This window comes from Lynx rufus, unplaced genomic scaffold, assembly GCF_022079265.1.
Source record: "Lynx rufus isolate CCGP_SWC_20201006 ecotype Redwood Valley unplaced genomic scaffold, mLynRuf1.p SCAF_10, whole genome shotgun sequence".
In the NCBI taxonomy this organism is placed as follows: Eukaryota; Metazoa; Chordata; class Mammalia; order Carnivora; family Felidae; genus Lynx; species Lynx rufus.
The window spans coordinates 43,981,579-43,994,454 of record NW_025814824.1 but is presented as its reverse complement, the minus strand read 5'-3'; the positions used below and the strand labels follow the sequence as shown (position 1 = coordinate 43,994,454).

At 43.7% G+C, this 12,876-nt stretch overlaps 1 protein-coding gene across 1 annotated transcript in view; it reads right to left on the bottom strand.

Moving 5' to 3' along the window:
* The window catches only part of DENND4C (DENN domain containing 4C), a 123,102-nt gene extending 121,826 nt beyond the window's left edge, over positions 1-1,276 (bottom strand). Inside the window, exon 1 of the mRNA XM_047064862.1 lies at positions 1,192-1,276. The gene's annotated coding sequence lies outside the window, so the exon portion shown is untranslated. The remainder of the gene's footprint in view (positions 1-1,191) is intronic.
* Positions 1,277-12,876: the final 11,600 nt, after the last annotated feature.

The following is a 12,876-nucleotide window of genomic DNA, read 5'->3' as shown; positions in this document are numbered from 1 at the left end:
AACTGACGGGCAATCTTTAACGCTCAAAGATAGTTTCCCTTTTGATAGTGATTTTGCTCTCATGTGCACACAGATCATCATAAACAATGCGCTTCATTTCACACCATAGCCTCAGATCAAGTACTTCTAGAAAACTTGGCGTCTTAGCACTAAAATTCTTTCCTATATTCTACTATATCCTTCACCTTTTAAACCGGAAAGGAAGATCTATCCCCACGTAAACTGGAATCTAGCGATTTAACACGAGTTTGCACACAATTAAAGTCTCAGTAAATCAAATTCCCAGATTACAGTGCTTGACAATCTCTCTTCGGCAAAAACACACACAATTCATTACTGGAGATGACACTTAACCCTCACATTTGCACAAGTGACTTCGGTAACTGCCCTAAATTTTCCCGTGTGAAAAAAAAAAAAAAAAAAACACATAATGGGACCGGGCGGGGGTACTATTTAAAAACTGGGTCATTCCTTATTTGTTCTGATGAGACGGTCCTCGGGAGGGAAAAAGGTTCACGAAGCATCCAAAGAAAAAAGAAAGTACAGCATCCTCGGTGTAGAAAAGTTACAGCTCTTTACACAAGTCAGCTCTAGGGGCTCATTAGTTGGTTTTATTTGTGTTTAGTCACTCGGAGTTGAATGGAACCAGTCCTCCGAAAAGTCATTCCCCACAAGGAAGCCCTGAGGTTCAGCCACGGTAATGCAGAGGAGGAAATGCCCTCAATTCACCTGCGACACCTGCCCGGGCCCCCAGGTCTCTCCTCGCGCCCAGACCCCTGCCCTAGCTCCCCGCCCCCTGTGCCCCAATCCCCGCCCTCTCCCCGCCCTGCCCCCTTCCAGACGGCCGTCGCCCCGGAGGTCCCCAGGGCCCAGACCCCTCGCGCGTCCTGCGAGTGGCTCTCTGGAGCCTGGACGGGCGGCGCGGGGAGGCCCGTCCTGGCGCGGCCTCTCCCCCATCATCACACCCCGCAGGCTCCAGGGACTCCCCGCCCCCGGAAACAGCGGAGAAACTAGGCCGGGAACGCCAGCCCTGGCCACTATCCGCCTCCTTGGCTACCCCCCGCAGGCGGGCCATCGGAACTCAACCCTCCGAGTTGCTACCTGTCCGGCGCCCTCTCAGCCCGGGAGCGCGGGCCGAGTGGAGGCGCGCCGCAGGGTTCGTCCGCGAAAGGCCCTCCACCGCAGACTCACCTGCCGCCTGCTCCACCTTCAGTGCCACCCAGACACAGCCCCTTGCTGGGGCATGAAAGCGCCGGCTACGCGGCCTGCGCGCCCTCGCCACAGCCGGGCGGGGGGACTTGCTCCCGCGGCCGCCGCCGCCACGGCCCGATCTGCGCCTGCGCCGCCTGACGGGCTCGGTCTCGAGGGGCGCCGCATGCAGCGATAACGGCCGGGAGCGCGAGCCCGCGCGGGCGCCTCGGCTCTGCCGGGTCCGGCGGTGCGGGCGGCGGGTCGCCTAGTAGCAGCCGGCTGCAGTGCCGCCCCGACAGCTGACGGCCATATTCCTGTTCCCTTTTCTTTTTTTCTCCCCCTCCTTCCGCCCTTTTCCACAGAACAGCACTTTCCTTTTCCCCCTCCCTCTCCCTTTCCTACTGCGGGGGTGGGTGGAAAAGGGCGTGGGGGGAGGGGTGGAAAAGGGAGGCCGCGGGGGCGGGGCAGTGCTAGAGTCCCGCCCCCGGGGAGGGCCGAGGCCGCGCGGTCACTGCTCCCCTCCCCCCGCCTCCCGCCGCGACCCCCGCGGGGCGCGAGGTCCCAGCCCGGCCCCCTTGGAGCCCCTCTTCCGCATTCGCTCCGCGGGTCCCTCGCCGAAAAGGAGCTGGGAGTGAAGGAAGGGCCCAGGGCGCTATTCTGCTGCCCTTCTTGCGGGGCTCCGACTCTGTGTGGTGTGGGTTTATCGCCCCGGCCTCAGGCAGGTGGCGGCTGCTTCGCTAGGGTTTATCAAAAACGGGGAAAGGGACGCCGAGTCCCTCAGTCCTGGGAGAAGAATGCTGAGCGGGATTCACGTCCCTGGACGAGAAGTTTTCCTTTGCGGGGTGAGAACTGAAATTTCCACGCATGACGGGGGGCGCCTCTGAGGCCGGATAGAGACCCGCCGACTGGGGCTTCCCGAAGTCCTTTTCCGGCTGCAGCGCCCCAAGAGAGTCCTTGGCCGCGCTCCGTGTCGCTACCTGGGCCGAGATTTCGGGATGGGGACTCCGAATGTGGAAATGGGTTGTTTAACCAGTTCTCTCCTGCCTCCTAAGTTTAGGCTCCGTGTCTACATGGATGCACGCAAATTCCTTTCGCCTCCATGCAAATTTTGCAAAATATTTTTGACAACATTTGGAAGTTATTACAGTGAGAAAGAATAACAATTAGTTATTCAGGAAGAAGCAAGTGGTTTGAAACGGTTTTTACCTCCTGGCAAAAAAATAAAAGTAAATGGCGAATGATTTCACAGATTTCATGACAGGTCAAATTTAGAACTGGTAATATTTGTGTATATCTGATGAGTATTTACATATATAATGATCATTTTCCTGAGAATTACTTTCTTGATTCAATCTGCCCTTTTGCCAAAAAGTGTAAGATTAGACCTCGGTCATGAGCGCCTTGTTGTCCGTTTACTTCTGAAGTTTATTGTGTATACGAATGGTTTGAGTTTTGCAGCCAATAGCAGAAACCGTTTTTTTTTTTTTTTAATGTTTATTTATTCTTGAGGGAGAGAGAGAGACTGTGAGTGGGGGAGGTGCAGAGAGAGAGAGACAGACAGACAGAGGCAGAATCCGAAGCAGGCTCCAGGCTCTGAGCTGTCAGCACAGAGCCCCACGCGGGGCTGGAACTTCAGCATCCCTGAGATCGTGACCTGAGTTGAAGTCAGAGGCTTAACTGACTGAGCCAGCTAGGCACCCCGAAACTGTTTTCTTAACTACATTAGCAGTCCGAATTGATTCTGTAGAAATGCATAGCAGTGGAAATAATGCTAATTTAGTAATAGTCTGGAGTCAGTTTGAGCCCAGTGGACCCATCTTTGACAATCTGGACAACTAGGACTTGAACAGTTAGCTTATGGACTTCTTGTCCTTACTTTCTCAAGTCATATTAATTAATTGTTTAAAAGCATTTAATATAGACAAGATGTCTTAATGGGTAGATTTCATTAACACAGATAGTCTTTTTCTTCTTGGTTTTTTGCAACCACAGAAATAAAAAATGGAAGAAGCCAGTGTATCTCTTCCATTTATTTGACAGATTTTTCTCGATTTGCAATGTGGGTTTTAACTTTTTTCATTATTTTAATTGCCCAATCGATGTATAGTAGATTTTCATTGTCATTGTCTACCTAAACTTTCATGAATGGGGGCACCTGGGTGGCTCAGTGGGTTAAGCAACCAACTTCGGCTCAGGTCATGATCTAGCAGTTTGTGAGTTCGAGCCCTGTGCTGACAGCTCAGAGCCTGGAACCTGTTTCAGATTCTATGTCTCCTTCCTTCTCTGCCCCTCCCCTGATCATACTCTGTCTCTCTCTCTCTCAGGAAATAAATAAACATATTTTTTTTTTAATTCCATGAATGAACTTGTATATTTTGGGCCCAATATTTTTGTTTCAGTAGCTTTTCTTGGATCTGAAAGTCCTTAATTCAAGGACCTTCTCAACTGCAATCTTTTGTATCCAGAATTGAAATAAGTTCACTTTAATTTTTAGCATGTAAATACTTGAGTCTAAAACATGGGAGGGGAACTGGAGAGCCCAATAACAACATAATTGTTATAATCCTTATAGTATCATGGTTTCAGCTGAGCCTTTATAGATGCAGGAATGCATAGGAGAATCGCTCAGCCCATTGAAGAGGGGAATACAGACATCTGATTGGGCATGGTCACTGCAGATTTCTGGGGATGAGCAACGCAAAAGAGTTTAATGGAAATGCTGAAAATTTTCTTAAAATAAGCAAAATTTTTTCAGTGCTACAGCTTGCCAAGTGATTGTCCTCTTCCTGTTTGTTCCCTTGAAAAACTTCTAAACACTAGTTTTCACAAGACTATTCAAAGACCTTTACATGTCTGTACTCCTTTTTATCTGTTTTATTCAACTCCATATTTAACAGAAGCATTATGAATCTAGCAGTTTACTCTGATTATTGTAATTAATTATTTTTGCAATTTCTTAATGTCTGAATTCCATACTAGATTGTAAGGCCTGTGAGAGCAAGGTTCACGTGTCACATGTGTATTCACATATCATATTCTCTTTCAAATTCAGAATAGCCAACATATGATCGACTTTTTTAAAAAAATTATTAATGTCTATTGATTTTTGAGAGAGAAAGCATGAGTGTGGAAGGAGCAGAGAGAGAGGGAGATACAGAATCAGAAGCAGGCTCCAGGCTCTGAGCTGTCAGCACAGACCCAGATGTGGGGTTCGAATTCACAAGCCGTGAGATCCTGACCTGAGCCAATGTCTGAGGCTTAACCAACTGAGCCACCCAGGTGCTCCATTATATGATAGACTTTCAAAAAGCATTTGATGAATGACTGACATAAATCATGGTTCCCTCACTTTCTTCCACTTCTCTGGCAAGTTACTTAATGTTCCTTATGTATAAAGTGGGTAAAATGATATTCACAAGAAGATCATTTATTAATTTATAATAAGCTGTAATGTCAAACAGACCAGTCTAGTAATCAATACTTAGCATATGTGATAGGCAGCCTTTCATTGTACCTTACAATGATCTCTGCCTCCTGCATTATGCCCTTGTGTAATCTCCTTACACTGGGTGTGGGGTGGGCTTATTGACTAGCTTCTAACACACAGAATACATTGGGAGTGATGAGATGTCTCTAACAAGATGAGGCTATTAAAAAAACCTGTGGCTTCACTCTTGGATTCTTACTCTCTTATCCTCCTGGATTGCTTACTCTAGGGGAAGCCAGCTACCATGTCATCACGCAGCTCTGTGAAGGAGTTCAGAAGTGTATCCTTGCCAAGTTGAGCCTTGAGAGGACTGTGGCCACAGCCAACACCTCTGTTTTAGCCTCCTGACAGACCCCGAGCCAGAATCACCCAACTAAGCTGCTTCTGCTTTCTTTACTCACGGAAACTGTGAGATAAATATTTCTTGCGGGGTGCCTGGGTGGCTCAGTCAGTTGAGTATCCGACTCTTGATTTCGGCTCAGGTCATGATCTCACAGTTCGGTTTGTGAGTTCAAGCCTAGCATCAGACTCTGCACTGGCAAGATCAGCTTTGGTGATTTCATAATTGAGTATGGAGGAGAAACTCGTAAATTCTTAGCTCTTTATTTTCCCAGTCAAAATAAATTAACTCTCGATTCTCTAGGATAACCTCCACAGCATGCAAATCTGATCCTGATCTCTACTTTCCGATGTATAATCCACATGTTCTACTCTGGAGAGTTATTTGGGTCCAGCCCCTTACTCTTCATTTCATTTTTGAAAACATAGGATTTGAAGGCCTGTTGATTCATGCCCACAGGCACTCTGATATACTTCTGGAAAGGGTTTTAAGTAAGAATGATATCAACAAACACAAGATCTGCATTATTCATATGATATCTAAATGACCCAGTGTGTCCTACTCTCCACAGGGAGCATTAGCACACTCTCTTTGTGCCCCCCTCCAGTATCTTTATCTGGCTGTGGACTCTGTATCGTCATTCACAGAATGGCCTCATCGAGAGTCTTTTGGAGTTACTCAGCATATTCTTCATCCAATTCTCTTTACTAGGCCTACGGGCCAAACATAGCTGGACTAGCAGTGTGAAGGACGGGCACAAGGCTCTTGGTCTTGAGTCAAAGTGGAGTAAACTATCCTGAGAACAATGTCCTAAGATCATAAAGAAGAGTAGGGATTAACAAAGGGAGAAAAACAGAGAAAGAAATAATGGGTAGAGAGGTTGACAAGAAGACACCTTATATGAATATCTGAGACACAAGGCCAGCTGTCCATGGCTGGATTTCATGGGCTCCCTACAGGATTTTAAGTCGAGGGCATAGTCCTCTACCCTCAGGCTTTCCCCACTCCTGGGGAACAGTGTCTGGGCTCACTTGAACACCACTCTAGCACCCAACACCTCCAAATATGGTTAGTCTCCCTAACTAACATACGTCTACATTCATCCATCCAGGTATATTCCTAGTTTCCCACTTTTACTGTTGCCTATCCTGACTAGAGTTCAACTCTAACCTGCTTACCTTTTTCTGAGCCTTAATTCTTTTATTCCTCACATCATAGCAAATCATCCTGACCATAGGTCAAGAAATATATGTATTCTGTATTTCAAAGATTAATTTTTTAAAAAAAACTTTTATTAAGAAAAAAAACAGGGGTGCCTGCGTGGCTCAGTGAGTTAAGCATCTGACTTCGGTTCAGGTCATGATCTCATGGGTTCAAGCCCCACATTGGGCTCTGCACTGACAATGTGAAGCCTGCCTGAGATTCTGTCTCTCCCTCTCTGTCTGCCCCTCCCCCACCTATTCGCTCTCTCGGTCTCTCTGTCTCAAAATAAACTTTAAAACAAAAGAAAATAAAAAAACAATAAATACAAACATAAACAAAACTAATAGTATGATGCACTCTTTTGTGTTTATCACCCAGCTTCAACTCATAGTCTTGGTTTCATGTATCCCCTTCCTCACTTCCCTCTCCTCGCCAAGTATTTTGAAGCAAATACTTGACATTTCATTTCATCTGTAAATACTTCAGCAGGTAGCTCTAAAAAATAAGGACTTTTGGGGGGTGTCAGGGTGTCTCCATCAGTTAAGTGGCCGACTCTTGATTTCTGCTAAGGTCATGATCTCACAGTTGTGGGATTGAGCCCTTTATCAGGTTCTGTGCTGGGCGTGGGGCCTACTTGAGATTCTCCCTCCCCTCTTCCTCTACCCCTGCCCTATTTGCACGCACACACACTCTCTCTCTAAAAAAAAAAATAAGAAAAAAAGATAAGGACTTTTTAAAAAACATAAGCACAAGGCCATTCTCATCACTAAAAATTATTTTAATTAATATTTTACTTTATTATGGGGCACCTGGGTGGCTCAGTCAGTTGAGTGTCGGACTCTTGATTTCCTCCCAGGTCATGATCCCATAGTCGTGGGATCAAGCCCCAGGCCAGGCTCTGCAATGAGCATGAAGCCTGCTTAAGATTCTCTCCCTCTGCCCCTACCCACCCCCCACCGTGCTCTCTCTCTCTCTCTCTCTCCCTCTAAAATAATATATATATATTATATATATATATATTTTATATTATTAAATATTTGGGGGTTTTTTTGAGAGAGAGAAAGAGAGAGAACATGCATGTAAGTGGGGGAGGGGCAGAAAGTGGAAGAGCAAGTAGCCAAAGCAGACTCAGCAGAGAACCCGAGTAGGGGCTTGAACTCACAAACCATGAGATCATGACACACGCCAAAGTCTGATGCTTAACTGACTGATCCACCCAGGGGCCCAAGGGTTGTTTTTTTTTTTTTTTAATGACAAAAAAAGCTGCAAAGTATTAATATTGCATACTCTCTTACCCCTTTCCACTCTTCATGGATGTATACAACTCCTCCCTGGAGGGTTTGAGTTTGCATTACACCTCTGATTGGTAAACTAGAATGTTGCTACCCAGATTCCTCCATGATTCAGATAATATAGGGTAGGGACTCTTTCCTTTGAAATTTGCCCACTTAAAGATGTTTCACTATTCAGGGGCACCTGGGTGGATCAGTCTGTTCAGCATTCAACTCTTGATTTCCTCTCAGGTCATGATCTCGCGGTTTCGCGAGTTTGAGCCCTGCATTGGCTCTGTGCTGATAGTGCAGAGCCTGCTTGGGATTCTCTCTCTCTCTATCTCTCTGCCCCTCCCTGCTTGTTCTCTCTCTCAAAACAAACTTTAAAAAATATTGTTAAGGATGTTTCACTATTCAGATCAAAGACCCCATAATACATAATAATCAGAGACTGCCTAAAAAATCTCAAAATTAATAGCCAATTTCTAGCTTATATTTAATGTGAGTTTAATAAGCACAGTATTGTTTTACATGCCCTGGCAAAAAAATAATTGGGATCTAATGCTGATACCCTTTAACACCTACTCAAATTTCCCCCTACTTTCATGGCTCCTTTCACACAGAAAAGGAGAAAATGACCAGAATACTAGAAGCTATCACTAAACCAGAATAATTTCAACCTCTTTTTGTTGTTCTCCCAACTCTAGTTCTCTAGCCCAATTTCTCTGAGCTATGTACTTAGCCATCAAACTACCTCCAGTGTCTAAATGATATCTACCATTTTACACGTTCAAAGCACAACTCTTATTTCCCTCCTTGCATGGCATCTCCCCCTAAATATTCCTTTTTAAGCTACCTCATTTCATTATATGGCACCACAATCTATCTATTTTGCCAAATGATGTCCTCTTCAACCCCCAGATCCAAAGATGGATCACTTGAACTAGGGGTTAGGGAAGATGTCATTTGGCAAAATAGAGAAGAAATGGAGCTGGCGTCAGCATTGGGAGAACTGTCCAGCACTCTCAGAGGCCAGTACTGGGGGAGCCACAAAAGGACCATTGCCTACAGACCATTGGTTGCCATTTAGTGGTACACAACAGGCAGTTATGTGACATCAAATGAAGCAGTCACCTCAGCTGTGTGTCTGACCATTGAGGCATGTGGTCTTTCCATTGGCATCAGCCTGCATATAGCCGTGACTCTTTTTTTTTTTTTTTTTTTTTTTTTATGGGCTTGAACTCACAACCTTGAGATCTAGACCTGGGCTGAGATTAAGAGCCGGACATCTAACTGAACCACCCAAGCACCCCTGTGACTCTTGACTGAAAGAATATAAGCCTGTATCCTGAGATTTGAACACCTAACCACATTGTGCATGTAAACAACACCTTTTTTTAGTTTTCCAGGATCAGGTCAGAGGGACTCGACACCCAGAAAGACAGTAAGGGTATAGAAGGGGAAGCTTTGGGAGGGACTGGGCAGAGGTAAAACCATCACCTTACAGAGAAAATATGTGTTAGATAAGCTGTATTCAGCCATGACTTACAGTGCTTTTGACCACGAGTTCAATGTTAATAAATCAATGATATATATTAAATAAGGTTTCTTTAAACAGAAACACACATAAAATGAGGTTATATGTTGATTGGTTGAAGTAAATGTGAGCAAAGTCTCTCAGGAAAATATTTCTGGTAGGAACAATGGTTAGCATTTGCTAATTCAGTGTTCCCCGCCTACCCTATTTAAAACAACAGTCACATTATATCATCTTGCCCTGTTTTACGTTTTCCCCATACTCTGGTCACTGACATTTACTGGATGTTTATGTGTTTACTGTCATATCAGCATATAAGTTCCATAGGACAGGAACTTTATTTTATTCACTAATGTATCCCAGGCTAGAAAAGCAGTAATAATCCATAAATATTGTTGGTGAATCAATCAAATAATTTAACAGCCCTTAAGGCGTCTGTTCTCAGCACCAATTTTCAGCCTTCATGTTTATGGTCATTGTTCCATTCGTGGTTTTACTGAAACCCTAGTCCAGGTAAACCCCACCTGGCTACCTCCATCTCTCTGATCCTGCATATGCCTCTGGGACTCTTATCCTATTTCTTCCCTGTGCAGTCTAAGTAAGAAAGTTCTTTGAGTGGGTCCAGAGCATTAAAAATAGTTGTGCATAACTCTATGGTAGCAGTAGTCATTAGCTGACAATGCCTAAAAAGAGAACAACAGCAAGTTAGCAGACCCTGTCTTAACAGATTGGAATGGCATGTTAATTCTCAACCTAATGATTTATTTACTGATGCCTGCTGCCTTCATTAAGAATTATTAGAGCATTTTCTTTTGAGCTTATCAAAGGGAAAATTGTATTTGTGTTTACTTTAGTCACTAAGGTTAATTGCCATTTTAATACTCTTTTGATGTGCTAATAGCTCTTAATGAGGATCATTAATTAGAAAACTAAAAGGAGAAGGCAGGTTTTTGCAGAAAATTTGAATCTATTCCCACTACTCCCCTAAACTCCATTTCTGGGACTTAACTACTCATTTCACCTAGATTTCTACAGTTAAATCAAATTGAGGCCAATTATAGTCATTGGGGAAGAGTAGAGCAGACAGACTTTTGGATGCTTGCTTACTCCATGAGCAAGTTATTTAATGTCCCTGAGCCTCTTTCCTCATGCATAAAATATTTATCTTGCAGAGTCATTTAAGATTATTATCATATGCAGCAACCATTCATCAAGCACCTTCTTTTTTTTTTTTAATATGTGAAATTTATTGTCAAATTGGTTTCCATACAACACCCAGTGCTCATCCCAAAAAGAAGCACCTTCTTTATTTATTTTTTTAATGTTTATTTATTTTTGAGACAGAGAGAGACAGAGCATGAGCAGGGGAGGGGCAGAGAGAGAGGGAGACACAGAATCCAAAGTAGGCTCCAGGCTCTGAGCTGTCAGCACAAAGCCAGACCTGGGGTTGGAACTCACAGACTAGACCATGAGATCATGATCTGAGCCAAAGTCAGATGCTTAACCGACTAAGCCACCCAAGCGCCCCTATCAATCCAGTCCCAAAGCTAGGTACTCAACCTTCATTGTCTATTACTCCACCCCTATAGGGAAATTGTCATTATAGTTTCCCCTGAGATAATATATGTAAAGCCTCTGTCATAGTGAACAGCACATACTTGGACAGCAGTTAGCATACTACAACCCCTCGGCCAAATCTACCCTGATGCCTGTTTTTGTAAATTAAGTTTTATTGGAACACAGCCATGCCCATTTGTTAACTGTTGTCTATGGCTACCTTTGCACTAAAATTGCAGAATTGAAGAGTTATGACAGAGACAATATGGCCCACAAAAACAAAAATATTTGCTCTTTGATCCTTTATAGAAAAAGTTTGCCAACTCATATGCTAGGAGACCAACAATAGTTAGTCTGATTTACTTATGCATCCAAACAGGAGGGCAAGAAAAAAAAAAAAGCAGATCTAGAGAGGGGGTCACAAATGACTAGAGTCCCAAGGGATCAAAGATTCTTAACAAAAAAAGGGGGGAAATCGAAGTGAATAGAAATCCTAATTTGTGACTTCCAGATACATCGCCTACTGCAGAATGAGCAGCCTCCCAAATGAAAGTGGGAAGCAATGTGGTCATGGAAGAGTTAGAATTCAGTTATGAGTGCTCAGGAGAGAGCCAGGTGAAAGTGCTCAGTGAATAGGTTAAGGATGTAGGGGAGAAATCTGTTTATCACGGAAAAGCTCAGGAAGCAGAGGGGAAAGGTTTGTAGAGGAAGAGTAAAAGCAGTGGTAGCTGCAGAATGTCTATAACAAAGGGACTTAGGAGTCTCGCTGGTTGAAAAAATGTCCCTTATCCATTCCAAGAATGGATGAAGTGAACTGAAGGAGATCTTGGGAGATCTGCATCTGCTCTTTAATGCCCTATAGACACTTTCTATCAGTGGGAGGTAAAGAATGGGAAAGGGAAGAAAAAGTATAAGCAGCACAAAAAGGCATGACAAAAAGTGCTTATATTTTGAATAGTGACTAAAGACAATGAGAAGCATGATAAACATGGTGGAATATTCTGGCTTCACGATTTCCAAAGAATTCATATTATACACTTGCTTTACCTTGGGTAGAAGCCCAGGTCCCGGTAGAATCAGTGGCCTGTGGAAGTTGATGGTCTGACCTGTAAATTTTGTAGGCCAGAAGTGAACAGGTCTTAAACATCAGTGCTTTAATTGTAGGTATTCAGCAATTCTGTCAATGAAGTTGTTTCCATTCTTTAAACCTATTGGAATTAGGGCAATCAATAGGCCATAACACAGAAAGGTATTTGGAAATAATGGCTAAAAAGAAAAAAAAGAAAAGAAAAGAAAGTGAAACCATACTGTCAGAAGTTCTTAGTCATGTTTTTTGATATGCTTTTGCTTTCTTGGTTGTTTTGGTTTTTTTTCCCCCGAGATAGCACTATCTTTTAAAATATTTTTGTAGCTGTAGGAAAGTCATATAAATGGACCATGATTTCCGGAAAGTTAAAAACAAACAAACGAAACAAGCAACCACCTCTAGTGTTGTTTCAGGGGAGTTCTGACTCTTTAGCGCATATTCTCCTTTCACTTCTTTTTTTTGTCATTCATTGTTCACGAGCCTTTTTTACTGTGTACTTTGCAAGTCATGGCATCTCCAGAATTTTTAAGGAGAGTCCTAACTTGTTTAATATCCATAGAGTCAGTATCTCAGGATGACTTTTCTGAAGATTCCATCCTACTGGGGACAAAACTCAGAAGCATTTTTAAGTTTACCTGTTTGGATTCAGTCCAGTTTGCCTTGATCCTAATATTCTTCAGCTCTTTCATTTTTTAAATATATGAAAGTTATTTAAAAAATTTTTTAATGTTTATTTATTATTGAAAGACAGAGAGAGTCAGAGCATGAGCAGGGGAGGAGCAGAGGGAGAGGGAAACACAGAATCTGAAGCAGGCTCCAGGCTCTGACCTGTCAGCATAGAGCCTGACATGGGGCTTGAACTCACAAACTGCAAGATCATGACCTGAGCTGAAGTCAGACACTTAACCGACTGAGCCACCCAGGTGCCCCTATGAAAGTTATTTTAGAGCTGGACTTATAAACTAGTTTTCTCAGAAGGCAGCTAAAATCAAAGTACTATTAGTGATGTTGTCCTGATGTGCTGAAAATAAGTTTTTTTTAAGTTTACTTATTTTGAGAGGGGGAGGAGCAGAGAGGGGGACAGAGAAAATCCCAAGCAGATTCTGTGCCCAGCACATGGCTTGATCCCACAACCATGGGATCATGACCTGAGCTGAAATCAAGAGTCAGACGCTTAACCAACTGAGCCACCTGGGCACCCCT